At 30.0% G+C, this 13,172-nt stretch overlaps 1 pseudogene; it reads left to right on the top strand.

Moving 5' to 3' along the window:
- LOC149579687 (filament-like plant protein 5) overlaps positions 1 to 13,172 on the top strand; it is a 53,691-nt pseudogene that overhangs the window by 4,707 nt on the left and 35,812 nt on the right.

The raw sequence follows: 13,172 nt of genomic DNA, 5'->3' as shown, positions 1-13,172 counted from the left end.
TCTAAGTGGAGGATAAGAAGAAATTAAATTAATTTCTTATAAAGTCATTCAATTTAATGGTGACTTTGTATTTAATTAATTTAATTATTTACAAGAGAGTAGCTTCTAGGGTATGTATTAATTATTGGAAGGACGAAAGCCTCTCGTGATTTAATTAATTATTGCCAGGGAGGAATTTCTAGAGAATGCATTAATTATTGGAAGGAGGAAGCTTCTAGCTCTTGCAATTAATTAATGTTTTAGTTCCTTCCAGAAGGATGAAGAAAATGATAAATAGAGCTAAAAGTTTCATTGTTGATGATCGGATGATTATGACTTGCATTTGATAAGAGCTTGGATGTGTGAATCACACTCCCTTCTTTTGGCAATAGAGAACGTTCATTCTCTGTTGTAACATTCTAGACATCATTCCCTTAGGGTTTGGCCTTTGGAATACATCTCTTTGTAATTGATTGCAGCATTCTCAACATTAATATAATTTCAGTCTTGGTTCAACTTTTGGGCATTCCTGGGTGTCCATTACATGTGATGACTCAAATTTCACATTAGTTGAATTTTATGTGGATGCTACATTACTTTCTTTTTGTAGCACACTTGGATGGAGTAGTAAAATCTCTCTAAGTGGATCGAACCGGGGAATGGTAACATAGGTCCTATGTATAATACCACTCCATGATTTGCATGCAATGGAATCGTCCTCTTGCATGTGGAATTGAGGAAGTCAGATTTAGTTAGCTTGCTTTCATCCACTCGGTCATCAATGTATTATGCCATGTTTTCTCTTGATCTAAAGAGTTCAAAATTCAATGCAAACGGTTGTCTTTAATGAATAAATATAGATGAGCTTACTCTTTGATTAATTCTTGCTACAGTTTGCAACTTCAATATTCTCTTGTTGCATTCATGTTATTCACTTACTTCAATTATGTGTAATGTTGTGTCTTACTAATATATAAACATTAAATAATAACCTTTATAATAATAATTAATTATTCCTTCATAAAATTTAAGATTTTTAAATTATCAATAAATATAATAAAAAGATTCAACATAAGTTATTTTTTATCTCTATAATTTCTATTAAAGTTATTTATAAAATAAATAAACTATATTAATTGTTAAACATATAACTTTATTAATGAAATATACAACTTTTTATTATTATTAATATGCTATTCTTTAAATACCATTATTTTGCCAAAAAAATCTTAATTATTTGATTTAGTGGAATATATGTTACCTCAAAATCATACAATCATATGTTTCAATGTGCATGTAAATCTTATCCGATTTTTATCTACTATATTCTCATGCTCATGGTTACATGTTAAATGCTTTACTTTACATAATATTAGATGTGTGGCCTCATGGGAAGTTTTGGCTTTGTTAACATCATCTAGACATGCAATAGTTGCTTAACTGTTCCATTTCTTTTCTTGATATATGGGTTCTTGTGAACCACTACTCATGAAACATGGATCAATGAGTTTGACTCAAAACCTATATAGTTGAATCATGATAAAAATATCACAATTTGACTTGCTATGGAAAAAATATCCTGAATATTAGTTGATAAGCTCAAGGAGCTTTCTAATGAATGATTCATAAGGAACAAAATTTTCTGAAGACCTTCCCTTTTATACACTTCCTTATGTAATATGAAGCTTCATATATGATTTCCAATCAAACATCTATCAGCGTATCCCTTGCACCTTTTTCGAGTGCAAGTGCTAGTTTAAGTTTTAGATATAATGTATAATAATAAACAAATTGTTAATTAAGGTTTGCCAAAAATACATAAAGATTAATTCGTTTAAAGTCAAATTATAAGGATAAATTTGATTGAAACACATGACAAATTTTATAATTAGAATATAATCCGTTGTACATATTGGAATCATTTTAAGATGTATTTTGAAAGTATATGCCACCTCAAGAAACCGCTTAGTAAGGTGTCACTTGACTTAGCCAATAGTTGTAGACACGTCTTGAAATCTTTTTAAGAAGAATCTATTCAAAAATGTATGAAAAATGTATTCAAGAATTATAAGGTGTATATTATCTTTAAGATAGATATGGATGGGCAGTGCATAAGGGAAATAGATGAGGAAATGGGCAAAGTTACCGAAGGAGTTGGCTAAACGGTTTCATTGGTTGAAACCACCTCGCTAGATGTATCATGTGTCTTGTGTACCGCCCAAGTGGTATCATTTTATAATAATTGTGAAAATTATTAAATTTTATATAAATGTTATCTATTTATGTGAGAATCATTGTGATTTTGTATGTATGTAATAATTGTTGTAGTGGTTTGTTTTTATCTGTTGTAGAATAGAATTTCAGTTTTATTTGATCTTGGCTACATTTACTTTACAACGTTTGTATTGTTGATCTTTTAAATATACACGTTGATTTTGTGTTAATTTTATATTTACAGAAATGAATTTAAAATTTAAGTTTTGATTTGTTATTAGCTATTTTGTGTTGAAATGCATATATATAAGTTATCTTTAGAGTTTCTTTTAAGTGTTTTCTCCAAAATTTATTTACAGAACAATAACAAGAGTTGGTTATCTAAGACATATTTAAGAGCTCTAGAGAGTTATAGTTTAAATAAAAGAAAATTTGATCAAAGTGTTTGTCTATATGATAAAAATGACAATTATCAATTCAATACTGTGCTGATTTGGAAAAATTGCAAAACCAAACCTATTAACATAAAATATTTTTTTAGGTTAAATGTAGCATAATGCAACCATATACTACCAATGCATTAATTAAAATCCTCCACACAATATTTTTTGATAATTTTGGTAGAAAACCCTTATAAATGTAGTAGATGTTGGAATCATAAATGCAAAAAAAATCTAAAAGTTTTTCTACATTCTTTGAAACTAGTTAGAGATGATTCTATTTGCAAAAATAAGTGATCTTTGGTTTAATATTTTCAAATCTAGTATCTTCTAATTTTGGGCATGAAAATTTTTGAATTTTAGATTTGAATTTGATATTAGACATACCAACTAGAGAAACAATCAACCAATTTAGGAGTTTTCCTAGAGGATAAAATATCATTGAACCTATTGTTCCAAAAAGCTTTCATATAAAGAAATTAAATAATTCAATGATTCCTCTAACATAAGAAATCTCTAACTATCCTTTTTATTAAAAACAATGAAATTTAAATTGAAAGTGAAAATACTAAAATAAAATTGAACTAAACAAGGAAATAGTCTATATAATTCAATGATACTGTCATCTATAAAATAGGAAATCTTGGATTATCCTTTTTATTAAAAACAACGAAATTTAAATTGAAAGTGAAAATTCTAAAATAAAATTGAACTAAACAAAGAAATAGTCTATTTAATAAACTTTATAATAATTTCATGAAAATATATTTCTTCATGTTATAATAATATTTTAAAATAAAACACTTATTTTTAATTTTATAAATAGAAATAAACACACTATTCATAAATAATTAAAAATAACTTTTTAAGACATTGAATAATTTTTTTCAATGTTGTTTACACATAAACTTATGACAAGAAAGAATATAGTTACATTTTGTGGTGTTAGGGAGGCTAGTATTCGCTAATGTTGTGAAAGGAGACAACTTTTGAAATTTATAAAGAAAGGAGAATGGAGTAGATGTCCTCACTAGCATCTGTGATTGTCACCTCAGTATCATAGTAATTACCACATGCCTTTTAAAATAATAATTATTTAATCAATTACTATGTTTGTCTTTTTCTACAAACTTTTTAGTGTGTAATCTAATCAACCTATGTTATGCTTGCTAGAAAAGTGAGAAATGGATTTTTTAAATGGCTTCTCTAGTCAACTTTTTTTCTCTCTACTAATCTTCATTCTCCTTACTGTTGTGGCTGATCTCAAAGCTAATTAACGAATATAGCTTACAAATTTTATGGTTCTACATTACAAATCTTTTGTAGCCATTAAATTTTTGGGTACAATATTTATCATTGCAGGAGATTTGATGTAATTGCCCATTAAATTTTTTGAGTACTATAAGTAATCAATACAGAAGATTCAATGTAATTGGTTGTTGTTAGATTAGGTGAGAGTCATCTCATATTGTTGGATGTTTAAAATGTGTATTGGATGTTTAAATTATATGAAATAAGGATATAAAAATCATTTATTCAGATACTTCCAAGATCATACTATTTTTATTTTTATGAATTTGATTTGTGTGTAACTCCTAAAAGCATGCATAGAGCATGCATTAAGCTAGGGTAAAGATGTTTTGAGTCTGTTTGACCTCATTGACTGTTGTTAAATTGTGAGGATGAAATTTAAGTTTTTGTATTTTTTTAGACCTATGAATAGGTAGGTGTTTGTTGAAGGAGTTGTTCTTGTGGACATGTTTGTAGGGGTACTTTTAATTTTTTTTTGGTTAATCACATTCTTTCTTCTTTTCACTAGTGTACAACCTACTTTATTCGAAACACCAATAGAAATAACCATCATTAGTATTTTTTTTTTTAAATCAAAATTTTAAATAATCAATTATAATTTCAAATTTTAGTAAATTATATTCTTTAAATTTCTATATTCTAACATGCACTTTCTATAGTGGGAACATTGACTTCCATCCTATTAGTTTAAAATTGTTGAGCAAGTCATGAATCATAGATTACTGTGGTGAAGTATTGTGCACTTAAACATTAAGGAAGGGAGAACATGTGATATCCTTCTTTTTTTGTAGGTTGAAATCATTTGGCTTACAAAACATTTTTGTAGTCAAAAGTTTCTTTTGGTTGTGAGTAAATGACCATCTGTTAAAGCTGGAAAATGTTTATCTAAATTTAAAAAGTAAGATGACTAAATATAAGTTACATTAATCTATAATTTAAATATATAAAATTATATTAATAATTAAATTAACATATATTATTTGCAGATTTAAACAAAATGAAAACTTAGTTCTAAGGCTAAAATCATTTATGAAGCAAAATCTATAACAAATGTGACCAAAAAATAATTCTACAAGATATTTTTCAATTTTTCAATTTACTTTTAGATGAACACAATTTTTTCTACCAACACTTTTGAGCCAAATTGAACACTAAACAAATTTGTCAATTCAAAAATCATGAAAAGTATATAAAATAATATAATTAAAATATTTATACAACTATTTTAAAATGCCAAATGATGTTTCCAATTTTGTATAGGCACTCTTAAAGATTTCTCCTTCTGTACTTATATGTTAGAGTTGTAATGGTGCATAGTGCATCTAATAAAGGGAGATGACTATGTTAAGCCATCCAATGATGCAAAAAGATCAAGCCACTCTGAGTATCTGCATTAAATGAATATGAGGTATTTTTATCCTTTTGGGAACTATACATTCCATTTCAAAAACTTCTAGTGCATCTCTTAGGGTGTAGTTCTATGGAGGAGGGCTTCCTAAAAAATTCAACGGGTACTCTAGAGATTTTTTAGGAGTAATTTAAAGTGGGAGGTCCCATGAATTTTGTATTGGAGTTATTCTCAAAAAGTTTAAGCCCCATAATTAATGGAAGTGGGTGGTCTCATGATTTTTTATTTTTATATTAACATACTCAATTAACTTACTAAATAAATAAATATGTTTAAAAAAATTATTGATAAAATTTGAAAATTGGTATAAGATTGACAAGTGGCACAAGAAAAGCCTAAGCTAGTGGGAAAATTTCTAGCCCCCCATCTTTTCCACCCACTTAAATCTGGACTCTAAAAAGTAGGGGTTGCTACATTTGAGGAGAAGATTTCAATTAATCTAGTAGCAAAATTTTTGTTGGCTTCATATGACCACCCATTCCACATAAATAGATATTGTAGCCCCCCTCATGGGACCACACCTTAATGTTTAATTTTTCAGCACATAGACTACTGGTGATAGATGAAAGTACATGTACACCTTTTCTCCCAATGAAATTTATAATAAGACCAAATGTTAATGCACCAGTCATGACACCTATGGTCAACATGAAGCCAAAGGTAGAATATTGCACAAGAACATTAAGGAAATGAAACCCAACCTATATATTATAAAATTTTGATGTATCTTTCGAGCCTAACAAATCTTATGTATGGATTGGCTTGAGTGCTTGAGCCTTAATAATTAAATGTGCTTTTTATAGACAATTCTAATCATTGTAGAACATAATTACTATAATAAAAATCTTCCTTACCAAAGTTTGAAAAACGCTTTGTGGCATACTCCAAAATGGTTTTGGCTATGGAGGGGCAAAAATGCACCTACATAACCAATTTGTTTTTATTTTTAATAAACTAGCATTCATATGTAAATTTTAATTAATTAATAAAAGTACATTTTGGTCTGTGCATAGATAGAGCCCTCCAAAATAGCTTATGTGCCGTAGCATTGCCTTTACATTTTTCATTCAAGCTATTACTTAGAGGGGAATATGTGCTTCAATGTTGAAGTTATTCCAAAAAAAATTAACAAACACTCTAGAATTAAAATAATGCAAGTTTATTCAAAGAAATTCACTTGTGACAAAAACTAATGTTGCATTGCATTAGTGTAGTGTCAAAAAAAAAAACTATGGTAGATTTGAAACCTTTGTTGGATTACATAAAATTTTAGTCAGCACTTATAAAGTTTCTAGTAGAATCCTCCTTCTTGACATGGACATTGAAGAATAGTTAGATATTATAGAGCTAGCATATGTACATATTCTAGGTTAGGAATTCTTTTTTGGAATGTATTTCACTCTCACTACATATCTAAGCACATCTATATGTATTTTTATATCTAATGTAAAGAATGGAACAAGTTAAGGCCAGACACCTTTTGGTGGTGCATTACGTATCCACCCTAAAATGGTTTCCTAGACTATGGGACTCCATTCTTCAATGTGTCAATTTCTTGAATCAATTTATCAATTTCCTAAATCAATGCATTGTAAAATTTTATTAAATCAATTCAAATCATTTTTCTTGATCATATTGCAATTAATTTAATTATTTCAATATTTCCTAAGGTTTGATCATCTTATTCCAAGTCTTATTTAATTAAAAGAAAACTTCTCTTTTAATTAAATTAAATAGCTCCTATTAAATTAAAAGAACTTGCTCTCTTTTAATTAAATTAAATTCCCACTTAAATCTCTCTTTACAATGAAAAAAATAAATAAATTAAATAAAAATAATTTTTCTCTACCCTTAAATGCACACATTTCTAAGTGGGATTCCTTAATTTCCTCTTTCCACTTTCTTTTCAAACACTCCTCTTTTCTCATTGGTGAAATTTTGTCTCACATGGATCAAGCCTTATTATCCCATATTGGTTGTGATTAGCCTCTCACCTCCATAGTTTACTATATAAGGAGCCTCCCCTTCTCATTTGGGAGATGTTTGTTGCTATAGTATTGTTATGTTGTAGGTTTGGAGAGCGATTTTGGAAGAGTTTGAGCATTAGGCTTTGAGCCTTAGGGTTTGGACATTGGATCTTCATTGCAACTTCTCTCTTCTTGTTTTCTTCTCTCATGCATCCATGCCTTCCATCATCATGCTTCATCCTTGTATTTTCATATTAGGTTAGAGTCATGTTTTCGTTCATAGATTAATCTTGCATTTTTATTTCCTTTCATAGATTAGATTTCCTTTCTTCAATTATTATCATTCATATTAGCTTGCATCTTTATTTTTATGCATATTTGATAATCATGGAGACTAGCACTCTTAATTTTCCTCTTTGAATCTCTCATTTTATGGTGTACTTACATGGAAAAAAAATTAGGTCAAATTGAGGGCCTCCATTACAAACCCTTGCACTCCATGAATAGAGAGCTATGAGTCACCATTTGAGATCTCATTCTTGAGAAATCTTAGATATAATGATTCATAGAAGTGTGTCAAAATTTTAGCACACATTTTTGGTGGCCATCGTGGGGTAACCCACCTTTACATGTTGGTTTTGGTTATTTTTGGAGCTAACCCCCTTGTGCGGATTTTTTTAGAGACAGAAAACTATAGATCCAAAGATTTGAACATATCTCCCAAACAACTTGATATTTTATTCTTAAAAAAATTCATAGGTTGGAGACATATTAGAGAAGCTTCAATTAAAACTTTAGAGTTTTCTGAGGTAATTCATATTTTTTAATAATTATTTCTTTATTTTTCATCAAAAAATCATTTTTGGACACAAATTAGAAATTTTTTTGAAAAGGCCTACATTTTTTGAAAGGTGTTTAAATTATAAATAGGGTTGTTTCTTTGTATTTTGAGTTTAGAGACAATATGAGGGCTTAAACACTAAATTTATAAAAGCTAGTCTATTTTCACAAAATGGGTCCCTAGGGCATAAATGAAAATATTTTTCTAAAATTATTACATTTTTGGAAATATATATTTTTTAATAGGGGTCCCTTTTTTGCATTTAGGGTTTTGGGTTGAATTCATGGCATATAGGTTCAATCTTGTTGACTAGGTCAAAATCAAAATTAAAAAAAAGAGCATTTAATGATTAGCTTGCATTTAATTTTCACATGGTTCAATGCATGATCTAGGTTTTTATTTGAGTTATTTATTGGTTATTGTTACTCCTAAAAATTATATTTTGAGATATAACCCTAGGATTTGCATAAGACATATCTATCTTATATTAGTTTGCTTCTTATTTGTTTGGGGCACTTGTTTGGTTCTTTAGATCAGTGGAGTGATATGCGTGCATTGTTTTGGATCAGAGGTATTCTTATACATCTCTATAACATTTGGAATTTGGAATTGAAATTGAACCTCTCATCTATTTGGTTTCAATGTTTTACATGCTTTCATAATTCACCTTTCGATTGGTGCTCTAAAATTGGACCTAGATTTGCTTCTTGCATACATGTTTCACATAGTAATTAGGCCCTATGAAAATTATTTGTGGTGATTTTAAGAGATAAGACTTCATTTTCTTTCCTTACATGTGAATCTCTTCTTGATGATACATCCCTTTGTAGATAGGGAAGGATTTGATATTATTTCATTGCTTCACTTGGTTTGTCTTCAACATTTACTAGTATTTTCTCTCTTGAGATTGGTGGTGATTGTTGTTGGCTTTCTAAACCTCAATGAAGTGATTTCAAATTAGCATGTTAATGAATCTGTTTGCTATGTTTTGGTGAGGTGAAGAGGCTGGAGGAGTATTCTTTTTTCCCTTTTTTGTACATCAAAAACTTGGAACCCTTGAATCCAAACTAAGTCCCCATGTGGTCCAATTTTGTGAGTCTTCCTTGATTAGAGAGGGTTAACCGTAGTGGACAAACTCTTTATTTGGTAAACCACATGGATGGAACCTCAAGAAGTAGTAGCCACTTTCTCTATTGGTAGCAACACCCACTATATAAATTTCCTTATCAAATAAATCTCCACAAGTGTAGTCTTTTTTTGGGTTGTCAAATTTCCTCAACATGGCCAATTGTTTAAATTCTTGAAATGTGTCAAAACCCTAGTGTGTTAGGATTGTTTTTTGTCTAGTTGAGATTGTAAGAGTTACAGATTTGACCATTACTAAGAATCATAGTACAACTCAATTTTTCTTTTCTAGGACTATGTGTGTGATTGGAAAACATTTTGAGAACATAAATAGTAGTGGTTATAAGGATTAGATTCATACTAAGACATTATTCTTGTTTATGTGCAATGTTGTTTTGTCCTTTCCCATTTCTTGTACACATTTTCTTGAACTCCTTGAGTGTTGTCTTGCATGCCTAATGTATAATAAATATCTATTGATGCATCTAGTTGGTCAATTAAAACAAACAAGAAAATTGATTTATTTTATTGAGTTGAAAAATTTCTTGACTTGTATCCTATCATTTCCAATTCTCCTTGGTTTATCTATGTTAGATTAGGTCACTTACCCCATTGTTGGAAGCTTATTTGCATCTTGGAATGTTTTGTTTTGACCTCTTGAATTAGTAATATTTGATTTTATGAGTGACCTTTCTTAGAGACAATGAGTTAGAAATCATCCTTGTTGAGAGCATAAACCTTTGGATTCTTTGATAACACACTTGGAGAGTCTTAGTTATCTCTTGTCCATTCACTTACATTCAAAATTAAATTTCAATTAATTATAATTTGGGTAAATCATCCTCTTGATCTAGATGCGCTAGGATATTCACCCAAAGTAGTGGGCACCTCTGTGGCAGTGTTGTGCTAGGATATTCACCCAAATTAGTGGGCACCTCTGTGGCAGTGTTGGTTTGTGCCCATTGCAAAAATTATATCTTATCATCTCTCTTTTGGATGAGTGTTTTTTCTATCTTAGTTTGCTACCAATGTTTCTTAGGGTCATCCTATCACCTAGTACCTTGTCTTTCATGTCAGTTACAACAAGATATCAAATAGATCAAGGAAAGTGACCTAAAGTTATTTTTAAATAATTTCCCTTAGTTCAAACTCGCCAAAGACATGAGGGAAAAGAACGTATATTTGATCAATCACCTAGGAACAACTCAGAAGTTTGGTTTGGTCCCAAGAATAACCTTAGTGATTTGAGTACACCCTTAGCATCTTATCGCTTGGATATGGGTATGAGATACACAATGACTCAATGAGAGAGGGAAGAAATGGATGAATTACTTGATGACATAGTTGAAAAACATCAAGATACCATTTTGTTTAGTAGTTCCTCTCATGAAAATCAACCAATCTCACCCCTTATCTCAACTAGATATCTGGATGCACACTAAAGGGTTGAAAGAGATAAGAGGCAAGCGTATCAAGAAGAACAATCACAACATGAAAACCAAGATGATGAACCTCACGACACTTGTGTAAATGCAACATACACCAACAACTTTTTTAGACAATAAAAACCAAGTTCATCACTCAAATCATTTGGAATGTACACAAGTGAAATACTTAAGAGAATCAAATGTGAAAAGAAAGCCTTCCGAGATGAACAAGCTGGAAAGGAAGAGAAAATCAAACTCCTAGAGTTGGAGAGACAAGCCTTGTTGGAGATAAAAGAGACAAATGATCCTACTTACCTTTATCTCACTAAGCACATAATGGGAATGCAATCTAAATTTGAAAAATTATTAGAGGAGAAGATTACATCATTACATGAATCATCTTCTTCAAGGTCTACATCTTCTACTTGAAGACATCAATTATTTTCATATTCTAGATCCAAGGACCTCTTGAGAGAGAAAGCGACTAATAACTCCTTTGGGCATATGCCAATATTTCATGATAGACCTATTTTTGACCAAGATGAGAATGACAAAAATGGTCCTAGATATATTTTTGAGAGAACTTTTACTCCTTTTGGATTTTCATATGAAATGGTGCTTGAGACCTTAGTTGCAAACAAGATCATTACTTTACCATACACATTTTCTACACCTAATGAACCTAAGGTAAAACCTTCATGGTGGAGAGATGATCACTATTGTAGCTACCATACAAGAAAAGGTCATAAAATTGAAGATTATACTATGTTGAAATGTAAAATTCAAGATTCAAGATCTTATTCATGATGGAATCATTGATGTTGAAATTCATAATGACTTATATGATGAGGATACTCCTCTTGAGAAAGATCATGTTGAAGAACCTATGTATAGTGGTGATCCCAAATTGACCTCACACTTCAAATGCATTCTTTGACTACATGTGTTCTCAAAATGATTACACATTAGTCAAAGAGGGGTGTATGCACCCTAAAATGGCCGCCTAGACTATGGGTCCCCATTCTTCAATTTATCAATTTTTTGAATCAATTTATCAATTTCCTACATCAATGCATTGCAATATTTTATTAAATCAATTCAAATCATTTTCCTTGATCAAATTGCAATTAATTTAATTATTTCAATATTGGTCTAATCATCTTATTCTAAGTCTTATTTAATTAAAAAAAAACTTCTCTTTTAATTAAATAAAATAGCTCCCATTTAATTAAAATAACTTGCTCCCTTTTAATTAAATAAAATTCCCACTTAAATCCCTCCTTATGATGAAAAAAGGAAATAAATTAAATAAAAATCCACTTTTTCTCTACACTTAAATGCACATATTTCTACGTGGGATTCCTTAATTTCCTTTTTTTACTTTCTTGTCAAACACTCCTCTTTTATCATTGGTGGAAATTTGTCTCACACAGATCAAACCTTATTATCCCATATTGGTTTTGAGAAGCCTCCCACCTCCACAATTGACTATATAAGGAGCCCTCTCTTTCTCATTTGGGAGATGTTTGTTGCTATAGTATTGTTATGTTGTAGGTTTGGAGAGTGATTTTGGAGAAGGAGTTTGAACATTCGGGTTTAAGCCTTAGGGTTCAGACATTGAAGTTTCATTGTAACTTCTCTCTTCATGTTTTCTTCTCTCATGCATCAATGGATTCCATCATCATGCTTCATCCTTTCATTTTTGTATTAGCTTAGAGTCATATTTTCATTCATAGATTAATCTTGGATTGCTATTTCCTTTCATAGATTAGATTTCCTTTCTTGCATTGCTTTGCATTATTGTCATAAATAGATTAGTTTGCATCTTCATTTTCATGGATACTACCACTCTTGTGTTTCCTCTTTGAATCTCTCATTTTATGGTGTACTTGCATGGGCACAAACTAGGTCAAACTGAGGGCCTCTATTACAAGCCATTGCACTCCATGAATAGATAGCTATGAGTCACCATTTTAGATCTCATTTGTGAGAAATCTTGGATATAATGATTCATTGAAGTGTGTCAACATTTTAGCACACACATTGCACATCGAATATAAAATGTGAAAATTTTCTATGGCAATTGTACATGATCCTTTGTGTTTCATTGGTAGGTTAAAGCTTCCTAGATATCTTCCTTCCAATATTTTACAACACAAAAATTATTCTAGGCATTTATGTGCAATTAGGAATAATTGCATGCCTTCAACCTACAATTTTTTGTATATAAAGATATCCATGAGTGAATTTATCATTTAGCAAGGAAATTGAATTCTTTATTTTCATAATTTAGCTCAAAAATGGCTCTAATGTTTGCCAACTTAGAGAAGTGTGATATCTAACATTCAAAATGTAATCTAAAAAATAAGTGTGTTTCTAGTGCATGTAGAGGATTATTTGATAGAGGTTATTCTCAAAGGCCTTAAGTAAATAACACTTAGTAAGGGTTTTATGGATTCA

Source organism: Cupressus sempervirens, chromosome 1, assembly GCF_028749045.1.
Source record: "Cupressus sempervirens isolate cs-2001-9-10 chromosome 1, ASM2874904v1, whole genome shotgun sequence".
In the NCBI taxonomy this organism is placed as follows: domain Eukaryota; kingdom Viridiplantae; phylum Streptophyta; class Pinopsida; order Cupressales; family Cupressaceae; genus Cupressus; species Cupressus sempervirens.
This window is presented reverse-complemented; position numbering and strand designations above follow the sequence as displayed.